This window comes from Sinohyriopsis cumingii, chromosome 7, assembly GCF_028554795.1.
Source record: "Sinohyriopsis cumingii isolate HCF-2022 chromosome 7, ASM2855479v2, whole genome shotgun sequence".
In the NCBI taxonomy this organism is placed as follows: Eukaryota; Metazoa; Mollusca; class Bivalvia; order Unionida; family Unionidae; genus Sinohyriopsis; species Sinohyriopsis cumingii.
The window spans coordinates 21,967,806-21,980,517 of record NC_142967.1 but is presented as its reverse complement, the minus strand read 5'-3'; the positions used below and the strand labels follow the sequence as shown (position 1 = coordinate 21,980,517).

General features: G+C 31.9%; 1 long non-coding RNA gene across 1 annotated transcript; it reads right to left on the bottom strand.

Moving 5' to 3' along the window:
- Nucleotides 1–239: 239 nt before the first annotated feature.
- Nucleotides 240–3,208, bottom strand: LOC149794862 (uncharacterized). The gene is made up of 3 exons (XR_016422070.1): nt 3,143–3,208; nt 895–1,192; nt 240–425 (listed from the first exon to the last, which is right to left on the bottom strand). It is a non-coding gene; the product is annotated as an uncharacterized LOC149794862 (long non-coding RNA).
- Between the last annotated feature and the right edge of the window lie 9,504 nt (nt 3,209–12,712).

Here is a 12,712-nt window from a genome sequence, read left to right as displayed (position 1 = left end):
GGTTATCAGGATAGTTCGGTGTGTGACAATGTAAAATAAGAAAAATGCCGCAAATTCCAGAGACAATATTGGAATAAAACCTTTGCAGGAAATACAAATCGTGTAATAATAAGACCGTTAGAATTATGTGTGTTTATGTTCAAAATATCATTATAAAAGTTACCTTATAACCAGGTCTTATTTAGTTAAAGAATATATAACTTACAGAAATATAGGTATATCAAGAGTAAACACGCTAAAAGGATGTATGTTGACTTTTATTTTGAAGCACTTTGACCACTTAATTTTGGCTATGTCCTGCCAGAGAAATGGGAGCTAAATACATATCCCAAGGACACACTGAAGAAGTCTACCCGGGCATTGAATCTCCGATCATTGAATTTTGAGTCCGACGCTCAGCTACTAGAGCTATTGCATCTACCCTGCTGAAAGATGATAACGAGAAATATTACTACCATACTTACGCAAAGTATGATGAAAATGAATAATACATCATCAAAGATATAAATTAAGTAATGGCCACATAATTATTAGGACATAGTCATTATGTAATTTACACAGAGACATTTGTTTCTTGAATATTCGTTTATGTACAATCAAAAATACAAAATAATCTTCTTGCAGTTTGTGGATACAATTTGCTTGATATTTCTATGTATATTTTCCTATAAAGTGAAATTTAGTGGCATTCTTTCTCAAGTTGATTGTCGTTTAATTGTCATTCTTAATTTTGTTATTTGTCACTTATTCAATAGAATTCCGATGAAACATTTACAAGGTATTCAGCAATGCTTGCACTTGCTCCGCGGTCAAGTACGATGTAAGCATGCTATCCTTCTTACCAATTTATTATGTACATCAGATGTATAATAGTTCTTAAAGGCATTAACTTACTATATCAAAATATGCTTCTATAAATGTATTTTCTTGCTGATGCAGTCACAGATTTCACCAACACAAACCAGACCCGTTTCTAAGCAAAGTTTAATCAACTGGCTCCAGATGATATTATTAGGCGCGCGCACTGGAAATGGAACACACCGACCGTATCTCCTCAAGTAGACACATTGGGTTGCCACGTCTACACTGGGCCTTGCGGTGACAGTAAGTATTACTGTCAGAATACAAGTAATCGTAAAGAATTTCTTTGTAATGATCATTTGCCTGACTTTCATTTTCTTCTCTTGCAGTTCTGGAGAAAGACAATATATATATATATATATATATATATATATATATATATATATATATATATATATATATATATATATATATATATATATATATATATATATATATATATATATATATATATATATTATCTTGTGGGTAAGCAACCTTCTTACATTGAAAACAAACTACATATTCAACTAATAAAGAAAACACAACATAGTATTGTCTCCCACACAAGATCCTCCTCACTTAAGATATATGTGCATTAAAAATCATCACCTTACACGAAGGGGGAATCAAGCCTTCAAGAAGGCAAGGGCTGGTTAACATGTCCGTTTGCGTCCTAAAGACTATGTGGTCACGCTATGGACCCATGCCCTTAAGTTGAACTATTAAGTATTCAAAATTCAGCCAATGCTTTTAAAGAATGAATGGAATTGTAATGAGCATTAAAATAACACATTTGTATATCATAGGAACTCTTGATAAAAAGCTCTCCAATAAGGCACCCTAAGGGGCTGTAGACTATTACAGATTAACCGTTAGATATATACTCGAACAGATCCACTACGCCAGCAACTGAGAAATATTTATTTTAATTTCCCAATAACTCTCAGCATATGATTAAGTCTGCTTTCGAGTAATTAAAGAAGTTCAATTTAAATTTTATTACCCCCTTTACGTTCCTGGAATGGAACACATACACTGACCTAACATGCGAACCACATTATTCTTTCCAGCAAATGCTGAAGACCAACATCTAAAATTCCTTACGGCAGGCTACAACCTTCTCATGACACATTTAATTTAATACCTTCTCCACACACAACGTACCAGTTAATCGTATATACGTACAGTATATTGTCTTATATGATGCTGATTTTCGACACGTTCAGTTTTCTTCCGTTGTCCAAAGCTTGGAACTTGGTGGAAACAGTTTGATTCTCCGTGCGATCATCACCCAGTTCCACGGATGGTCTTTGCTTAATTGTATGCAATTTTGGATTAAACCTTGTGGAGGCTTTGAGGTCTTTAGGCATTTGAAATCTTGCCCTCCTCCCCTCAAATTATCTCCCAATAGGTTTTATCAATATTATATTGATTCGTTGTCGGGGGGCCCCTAGGCCCGTGCCTACTCTACCCATTTCGTAAACCGGCACTGATTTTATTACATTTAGCTGATTTGACAATAATACAAACTATGAATGGTATTTGCTCTCTTTAATGTCGTTTTTAATCTTTAATCTTTCTCTTTGTTGTTTGTTTCTTTTATTCGTGCTTCGTTTCAAAACTAGCTTTTTGGTTGATTCCTTCTTGAATAAACATATGAATTGTTCAGGTTTACTCTCGGCTTCTGTGTTTGGTGTTTATACTGTATTTGTCCTTCTGAAGATCTCCATTGTTTGCTCAGTTTTGAAATGTTGGAAAATTATTGTAAATGAGTCGCCACCAGTATATATATATATTTATAAATATATATATATGTTCAAAAAGCGCTTTTATTATACAACCCCCACTCACCCGCATATATATATATATATATATATATATATATATATATATATATATATATATATATATATATCTGTGTGTGTGAAATTCCATCAAAATGGAAATATATAGCGAAATGATATACAATTTTACACCCTTATACACACATGTAAGATTTAATCTCTATCGAGAAATCACATGACATTTTATCACAAATATAAACTTTGAAATTGTTTTTAGGACAATCAAGACACATAAAATATATGGACTGGTCTTCAGCTGACTGTATAAGAGAAATAATTGCTGGATATGAAATAGCAAAAACAGCCCACTTTAAAGACTATATAATTATACTGTCTTCTCGTTTCTTCGTGCTTTTTAACCTATTAATACATTCACTTTTAAAGCGTCTTTATATAAAATATATTAACTAGATCCTTAATTTACATGCCTATAACTCGTTCCAGATATGACTTACCAATCGTATGATGCGTACAAGTCAAATGATCAAATGAAATGAGAATGCCATTTATGTGCCCAGCCGCCTTTGAGACATTTACGTCATTTCTATTTTAAGAAATCGAGGTTTCAAGCATAACTTGATGGTGTATAATATATCGACTACGGATGCAATTCACATCCGTGATTTTCACAACAGTTCTGTATACGGGCGTGCTACATACACCGTAGTATTTGCCCTTTGTTCCTGCGAAAAATATAAGATCTGCCTTGGCACAATGAAACATTTTATAATAGATTATTATTTGACAATATAATCGAATAGCAAATGTTTAATTTCCGGTGATGGACGGTGTCCGGGATCTGACCATTTTAACTATTGTATCAATGTTTTGTCAGTGAAGAAAGATGTCTGTAAGAAGATAATATACTGGGGTGAGGGGTGGAGGGAAGAATGTGATGAAGACATCCGCCATCTGACATAAAAGTGAGCTGTCATAATAAATCAACATATGCATCTTACTTTCCAAAACTTGACACGCCTAAACTTCTTAGTCACACCTTTAAGCATGCAATATGACAAATCGATGTGTAGGTCCTTATATAGTCAACATTTTCATTCAACAGGAAATCAGTAATCCATTCAGCTATATATACAGGAATTATTCTTCGACATCAATGGAAAATCCTATGTTAAAATTCTCCAAAGTTGTATCAAGCTTGTAAATCATAACATTGTTGACACAAACGGGAAATCAAATGCTATAATTACCCATAGGTTGAATATAGGAATGTTATTATGGGGTCAATATGTTGATAGGGTTAAAATGTTTATTGGGTCAAGTATGTTTGTAGGTGAAACGTTTCATAGGAACAAAGGGTCGGAAGTTTTTAGCGAAAAATATTTTAGGTATATGTTCCTTTCCTCCTGAATGCGTTTGACCGTATTTGACACACAATCATAAAATAGAATTAAAATGTACTTGAAGAGTTGTTCAACCATTCAAAAATGAAGTCACTGTGACATAATTTTAAGATTTCTTGTATTTTACTTATTATAAGTCTCTATATTGTCAATACTGTTGTCGAGGGGATTCGTGTTTAGAAGTAAACACCATTTTAGAATAGTTCTTTGTTGACCAAATAACTAAGAACACTGTGGAACGAGAATCTACTTGAAAATTCTAGTGATTCAAACTTCGAACAGGGCCGAAAGACAATCCTGCTTTTTCTTTAAAGCGAGCATTGCATGGAAGATAGAAGGCATATTTATCTCATAACTTTTAAATATAGATTATTACTGGTAAAGAGTTATAGACACGAACAGATATATTACATATAAATCGAAAATCAAACTTTTTCCACTGACAGAAAAATATAAATATTATATAAATCTATTTTCCAATTAATAAAACGGTCAGCGTATATGGATGTCTTGTGATGTGACACTAATAATACGTGTATTATGCATTAACACCTTTATGAAAATTGGAAATAAAGAATTGATAAATATGGGCATATATAATGTGAGCATTTTAATGGGGTGTACTCCTAAATATTAATTTAAAAAAAATAAAGTACATATACATGCAACAATATAACTTCTATGGTTTCAAATCAGCATGGCTGTCTCAGCACAGTTATTCATATTTTCGGTTTCCTTTCCAAAGATAAAGCAAGAGGTGTTGACGTGATCCTACACTATCCATTCATCTTGATCTACAAATCGGCCTAATGCTGCCTTCCGGAAGAGAAATTATAATTTAGGTATCCTACCGACTGTAGAGATTGACTGAGATTTTATCCACTACTTACTGCAATTAATTATTAATATATATCCATATTTGGCCAACATCCTGCTGTGTATATATTATCTATCAATCTATCTATCTATCTATCTATCTATCTATATATATATATATATATATATATATATATATATATATATATATATATATATATATATATATATATATATATATATATATATATATATATATATATATATATATATATATATATATGTATATATATGTATATATATATATATATATATATATATATATATATATATATATATATATATATATATATATATATATATATATATATATAAGCGAAATTTCATTACAATAAACGAATATATATATATATCTGTGTGTGTGTGTGTGTATGTATGTATATATATCTCTATCTATCTATCTGTCTATCTATCTATCTATCTATGTATCTTATATATATAAGCGAAATTTCCGATATCCGGTGTGTTTTAAATGGTGAGATATTTGATAAATGGGCCTCACAAAAAACAAAAGAAATTCACTAAATAACACACACACACACACACAAACACACACATATATATATATATATATATATATATATATATATATATATATATATATATATATATATATATATATATATATATATATATATATATATATATATATATATATATATATATATATATATATATATATATATATATATATATATTGCCCAATAACAGGTCAAGATGACATGGATAGAGTGTCTTCGACTCGACGTCTAGAAATAAATAAATATCGAAAGTCGCTTCTCTTTTGGGAAACGGACAGATTTTATGTTTTAAAGTGTTACTAAGGCATATTGTGGAAAACACATATAGTACTAATGCGAAAGACAGGGACAGACATTTATTGTAAAGCAAAATCAGATTTTATTAGGAAAACAGGATAAACTTTATATGAAGACGTTATGGAAAAATAGGGCAGACTTTATGCGAAAGACAGGGACAGACTTTTTGGGAAAACGGAGAAGAACTTCATGGGAGGAAAGGTTTAGATTTTGTCTGACAACAAAGACAGATGTTATTGGCAGAACATGGACAGATTTTATGGGAAAAGACGGACGGACTTTATGGAAACACAAAGACAGATTTTATAAAAAAAACAGGTACATATTTTATGGGAAAACGCTGCGGGACGTTATGGAAAAACCGGGATAGACTTTAGTGGAAAACGGGGACAGACTTTAGGGGAAAGCAAACACAGATTTTATTGCATCGTATCCATTTTCCTTAAGGTCTTGCTGTTTGCCCAAATTTAAATCTGTTGTGGGAACAATTTAATGATACAAAGGAAAGAAAAATATACAAGAATTGTTAAAAGACTATTTACACACGATATTTTATCATAGTTAATTTGTGCGTAAAATAAAATCAACACTCATCTTATCTCGATGCACTAGACTATGGTTCTAACAAGGAAGAAAGAAAGCAGATAAATCTATTTGGTTATTTGACAACTGGAAACTTTTAAGTTGAAAGTGTGAAACATTCAGAAATTCAAAATATTGAGCAATCTTTGCAAAGTTCTACCTTCCTAACTTAACCGAGGTGGAACAAAAAAAAAATCAGGCTAATCATCTGTGTGACAAGGGCATTCACCATTTTGGAATCCTAAATGAATAGGAAATAAAGGTCATGTTTTAGGAAAAAAACTTACTACGACAAACAAGATCTCATTTACAAATTTGATAAAAGATCGGCCTACGACAAACAGGATGTCATTTACAAAGTTGAGGATATTTCAATGACTGTATGAAAGAAAGATAAAAGGTATGCACTAGTGAAATGGAAAAGGTATGATAAGATGAACAGTATACCAGTTGGTAGGATTTTTATTATTAAAATAAACCAATGAAACAGAATACTTACGGTAAATATAAGTAAAAAAGAACAGTTAAACTCGGAACCTTTTCTAAAAAAGAACAATTTCCTATATCGCACCTGTTTTGGACACAGCCAAGAATTAAAAATGAAATCTGATGATTGCAGGAGGTGCTGTTTACGTTTCGAAATAGCTTTGAACCTCTTGGAGGTGCTCTGGTTACACATTTGCTCAAAACTGCAAATAACTAATGAAAAGAAGTAAAGTGAAAAGAAACGAACATTCTTTCGATCTGTTTAGAACATCCATTTTATCAGACTCTATAAAACTTTAATTCACTCCTAAATTTCCTTTTAAATTGCTCTCCATCTTTGTTATATGTCATTCAGTTTGTGATAGTTTACATTCAATATTTCAGGCAGAGCTTGCTGTACAGTTTTTGTTCATTTGGATCTCATTCCCTTATCTTCTTTTGTAACTTTTGTATCAGTTCATACATTTCAAGATTAAATTCTATTTTTAATTTGACAACCAGTCCATCATTTACATGGCCCATTGACTCTTTCATTTGCTGTAATGAATCTTTTCGCGGTGGTTGAAAGCTCCTCGCCTTGAATTCTGCAGTGGTAATCGTCATTTGTAATCTATGGTAATCGCCAATTATAATCTCTGGTTCTCTTACATATTCATTAAATGTCTCATGTTTATACATTACTTCCATCTCTCTTGTCGTTGGGGACTTGTATGTATTGCCTTAAATTGTATCATTGTTGCATATCATTAACACAGAGTCCCTATGCGTCAACTTATCTCGTCCAACCTGGTTCGATTAATAAGATCGTGTAAGTTTTAGACACTGAAGTGATGCCTAATAGCATATATTTCTTGTTCTCTTTCTTCAAAATTAAAAGTACGTTTCCATCGACTTTTCATATTAAAGGGTTTTGTTTGGTCCTCAGTTCATGGAATATCGATTATTTTTAATGTCGTGTCTAATATTTAATATTGTTTCTTAATTCTGATGCTATTATACTTCTAGTCAATAGTGTTGTCCTGTATTTGTATCATTGTTTGATTGAAACAGTCATTGTAGGGCAATTCTATGGTACCCATTAGTGTTTTCTATAACCTGCTTTCCGTCCTTTGTTGTATGTTTATGAAAGATTTACAATGACTATTTATTGAACTCTTTCTCTTCAAGACAGTTTGACCATGGATTGCAATCCTGAATTCATATTTCAAATTAATGTTCACCACCCTAAATAACATTGCATATGGCCTTCATATTTCAAATCAATGTTCACCACCCTAAATAACATTGCAAACAGCCCACTGTGATTCACATTAAACGTAAAAGAAATGAAAACAGAACAACATTCTATTATTTAATACGTAATCAACAAAATATCAGTAACAAAAATTAAAACGATGCAAGTATCAAACAACCGAATATCAAAACTTCTTTAGCACACCAGACGATAGAGCTGTCAAAGGCATTCTAAGTATTTAAGTATGTTTTCCAGTCGGGTAACCTTTGGGAGAAAACAGCAGACAAATCAACTGAAAGAATTATTAGTGGAGATTCTCACGCATCATTTAACTCTGCTGTTATTATTGTCTACAGTATGCATGTAATACCTTAATAAGGTATTCAGACAGTACGTAAAAAGATACTGATTCCAATCAACTACCTGAGAGCATTTGCAATTTTACCTGAGAGGATGTATAGTACAATAACTCTGCCTTCAGTTTTGGACAAATGAGTGAAAATAATCAAGTTTGCAGCTAATAGGGTGGTTAAAAATAGACAACGATTGTTGAGGGACATCAATCCAAGACAATAATGACGTTAACGTTTTTTATTTTCTGCTTCATACTTCTACAACAAATTCGAGTAAATAAATGGATTAAACATCATTTGATCAACGGACTCGAATAATATATGATGCTTTTATGGTATCATAAGGAGCTCAAAACAGTCATGAATGAGTTACATGGGAATATCAAAACAGTTTAATATCGTGAAGATATTTTAGCAGCGATTGTGTTTATCGGAAATAGCAAGAGGTACAGTTGTTTCACCGGATTTCGCAGTTATAGGAATTGTTTCAAAACATTGACTGATAAGATAATTCAGTAAAAGGTTTAAAACCATGACGAAACAGAAACATGTGCCATCATCAAATATCGATGACAGAATATCAGCAAAAACTATGAAGAATTTATTTTGATTGCAACAGGATTGACCTGAATGGATGCTTGGATTAAATGACAACACAACACAATGTGATGGAAGATGGACGTTTATGAAATGAATCAATAAAAATATGTATATACTTTACAAATACAGTGATTCTTTCATGTTCTAAAGACAAACTCATTCAATAACTTTACACAAACATTCACAAATGGGCAAACAAAAATGTGATTCATATATTCAAATATGAAGGTAACATTTATTCATTCTCATGTAATGAAAGTGAGATTCATGCAATCTCATCTAATGAAACCGAGACTCATAAAATTTCATGTAATGAAAGCGAGATTCAAAATCTCATGTAATGAAAGCGAGATTCAAATAAACTCATGTAATGAAAGCGAGATTCAAATAATCTCATGTAATGAAAGTAACTCAATTGTACTCATTTGAAACAAACATGTTCAACTGTAATCAGCGTAACAATTGTACCAAACGTATGACTCGCGACTCAGTCATGTGTACATCCCGTATGATTCACAACCACGTATGGCTCATAAATACTTGTGAAAACTTGCAAACGAAACGTTTTGACCTGGTTCAAGTGTCCATTGTCAAATCAAACAGTTTGAAATCAGTTATTGGTTTAGCCCACACACACAAACTATCACACCCTTCATGGATCCTCCATGCGCACAAGTTTACAAATCAGCAGTTCTGTGCTTGTATCGCCTTGATAATCACACCTGCTTCCATCCCCATACATATATACATACGGCCAGACCGACAGCCTGATATACCCCGCACACACATACGCACAGACAGTTACAATAAAATCAAACTTGTCATAATAACAGGTACGGAATCAAAATCTATAGACATATACAACTAAATTAAAGTCTTAATAGCAACTTGTAACATTTCAGATGTTCACAACTTTTCTTATCCACGTAGTGGCAAAGGCAGCATTTCACTCTACGACATTAAAACCTAAATATGCACTGCATACAAAATAAAATAAAAATGTAACACCTACCCCAAAGGTTGTTGAACGAAGATGGAGAACGTACACTCCTTGACAGGATCCAAAAATACCAGTGTGTCAATTAGAGAAGAAACTTGCCTTAAATCTACAGGAAAATAAGCATTAGTAAGGGTAAAATAACCTTATATGCCGTGTATTTTGTGTCTCTCACCGCAAGCGATCTACGACGAGATACATGCAGGTCCAGTCTCTTAACTACAAAAAAAAATATGCACCCTAGGTAAAGTTGTACGCATGTTCGACGAAAATGATGAAATCTTTCTAAGGCGCAACCAAGTGGCATTATCATCTTTCGAGCGCAATATTAAAGAGATAAAATATTGACTGTTAAAATAAACAAATAAATAAATAAATAAATAAATAAAACAATAATAATATATTAATGCAGAACAACTAAAAAGGGACACAGAAAATCTTATAGGAAAGCGATATGTAAAGAAGATAACTTTTAAAGCTACAGCTTTTATTTATGTCCTATTAAGAAATACCTCTGCCGCATGCAGCGACAAGGTCACACTTCTTGGCTTTGCTGTGTTTTCCTATGCAAATGAACGGCGCAACATGTGAGAAACAATACTGATATATTTACAATAATCCAGTTTACATATTTTGAAACACACACACACACACACACACACACATAAATATATATATATATATATATATATATATATATATATATATATATATATATATATATATATATATATATATATATATATATATATATATATATATATATATATATATATATATATATATATATATAATGTTGATACATTATAATAAAATAAGAACTGTACTACAATAGTCCTAATTCTATAGCCTTTCATACAGATTGACCTAAATTCTCTGAAAAAGATAAACAGCCATCCTGCTTTTGAACTCGGTACATGGGACCCGATGATGGCGCAGTTGCCATTAGTATTGCCAAAACTGAAATAGTAAATGAATATTTTAAATTGTATTCAAAGTGTTTCTAAAAATTTCTACTTTGGAAAAAGTTTCATATCCTAATTACATAGCAAGATATATTAAGTATCTGCCGTGACTGACAACATTTGTTTGACTGAAACAATTTTGTTTTTAAAATTATAAATATAACGAATTTAATGTATAGCGAAGTCAATGTATGTACATATACGTCTTTTATTTATTACGATTTTGTTAAGAAACTCTATTTACAATATTTTACAAGTAAGTCACATGGCAGCATTGAAACTAATAGGCCTAACCGCACAAATATCGCGCTCTTTGCGTTCACTGTTCACACGGGCTGGATGAATTCGCTCGCTTCATGTCTTTGCAGACCTGCATCGTGACCTTCGATTTGGCTTCTTGACTTGCTTTGGGTCCTCTTGGACAGTATATTTTTAATCCGAAGATGTTAGTCCTGAAACACTTGATGTGCTTGCACTGAAAACCTTGCTGAAGAGTAGCTCTTTTTCTTTTTCTGTGTTCGAGGTCCATGAACATTTTATATTTTTAAAGTTCGAAAATCGCGTGATCACATAAAAGTAACTCGTCCCGTATAATGTTCTTGTGAGGTCCACCATCTGCACTTTAACTGTTTTGAATATCTTTTCAACCAGTTAGTCGGTCTTTTGTGGGCTCCCAGATTAATTTTACCATTAATCTGTGGTCCATTTTTTTTTGTGTGTCAAAAGTTGGCTTATGTCGCTGGAAGTAACGCGATTGTCCAATTTATCCTCTTCACGCCTAACGTAATACAGTAGGACATCACTATAATCTTGTTGTTTTTAAGTTGGATCTTTTCTCTCGTTGGATGTCGCTGATTCGTTTGCATTCATATATTAAATAATGAAACAATACATACCTTTGTAACAAATATTCCACTGTATAAAACTCAAAGGAATAAGTTTCAGCTATGTAACTTCAATTCCCCATTTTATAATGATAAAACATGAAAATATACGAGTGCAATGTAACAGGTTAATAAACATCCTACGTCAAAGACGCGGCCACCGTTGCACTCTCCATGATGTAAAACTCTTTCGCATTAGACAGAAACAACTCATTGAAATATCAGATGATACTTCGACCTTTGTTTCCGTAAGTATGTTGTGTGTATTGAAATGATCAAACAAACGCTGTATAGTCATGGAATGAGAAATATAACCAAATTTTGGACGCATTATATGATAGTAAGTTTAGAAGCAATATATTTGGATAACTTGAATTAATCTGTTTTGTTTTCCCCAGTAATGCTTGCCACTGTTCTGTGAACTGAAATAGCGCATAAAATTCTTTCAAATACGCAAAACGTTCAAAATAGATCTATGATACATAAAGCAAATATTTTAATTTTAGGAAATTGTGATAAAGGAAAGTAGCGTTTTATTGAATGTTTCCATTTAATATCAAAAAGGAAATTTTGATGGATCATACTTAATGTGGTGTTTCATAATCTTAAAATCAAAACGAAATAATTGATGAATTAATTTTCTCCGAATAACATAGATGACGATCTGACGTAGTATACTGGAAAAATTATTTCATTTCCAAATTTAAACCAAACTAATTATTAATCGTCGCAATCAACAATTTATTCTTTTGATTTTCGCCTTTGTAGAATGTGTTATTGCAAACATTAATGGTAATATAAAATTGTTCATTCCCATCAAACAGAGAAAACTAAAGCTACGTATACATGGCACATTTTTTAAAAGCCTA